Here is a 1,001-nt window from a genome sequence, read left to right on the forward strand (position 1 = left end):
CGGGACCCCCACACCCCCTCCCAGGTCCCGGCACTGACACTGTGACAGGGACTGGGTGGGGCCAGCCCCTCCGCCTCAGGGACACGCGGCTCGGGCACTGTCACCCCATTTCACAGGTGGAAAGTTGAGGCTCAGGTGACCTAACTAATGTCTCCCAACCAGAAATGGCTGGAGAAGGGCCGGGCCTCCATTTGTCCCCTGACCCGCCTGGAGGCCTGCTCTGTGCCAGGCCCACTCTGGGCTCCAGCCACTCCGCTCTGAGCCCAGTCACCCGGCCTGGGAGGCAGCGGGAGCAGGGGGCACAGGTCCTGCACTCAGGGACCCCTGGGATGGAGGGGGGCTGCCCACCAGCAAATGCGGAGCCAGGCGCTGGGCCTGCGGCGGGCTCCCTGTGGCGGACAGGCCGCCCGTCCATTCCGCCCTGATCCCGTGGGCGTGGTGGCCATGGAATGAGGCCACCTGACCGGGATGGCCCCGCAGGGTGGCCGGCAGAGACGTGGTTCGTGGTTCGTGGTTCGTGGATGGTGGGCTTCTGGATGACAGGCCCAGGCCGGGTGGGAAGGGGCCGACTGCCAAGGCAGACCTTAGCCAGGGGGAGTTTGGAAGCCACAGGAGAGGAGGCGGGTCCCCAGAGGGGGTGTGAGCCTGCGGGGGAGGGCTGGTCACAGGGCTGCCACGGGCAGCCACGGGCAGGCAGGTGGCAAGGTGGCGAGGCCCCACAAAGCACAAGGCTCAGTGGGGTGGGCACCCTGAGGCTGGGATGGAGGCCGATCCTGAGACGAGCATCTTAGCACCGGGCTGTGGCCACCTGAGCCCCAGGGCAGCAGGCCAGGCCTGGAGGGTCCTAAGTGGGTCCCGCTGGGATCCTAGCATTGGGATCCCTGCCTGCCCTCCACCCCCCGCAGAGCCCCTCCCTCCCTAAGGCAAGGCCTGGGCAGTTGTCAGGCCCAGAGCCTCAGACCCGCTGGGCTCGGAGAGAGGAGGTTCCCAGGCCCTCCCCT

This window comes from Myotis davidii, unplaced genomic scaffold (genome assembly GCF_000327345.1).
Source record: "Myotis davidii unplaced genomic scaffold, ASM32734v1 scaffold1509, whole genome shotgun sequence".
NCBI classification, from domain to species: Eukaryota; Metazoa; Chordata; class Mammalia; order Chiroptera; family Vespertilionidae; genus Myotis; species Myotis davidii.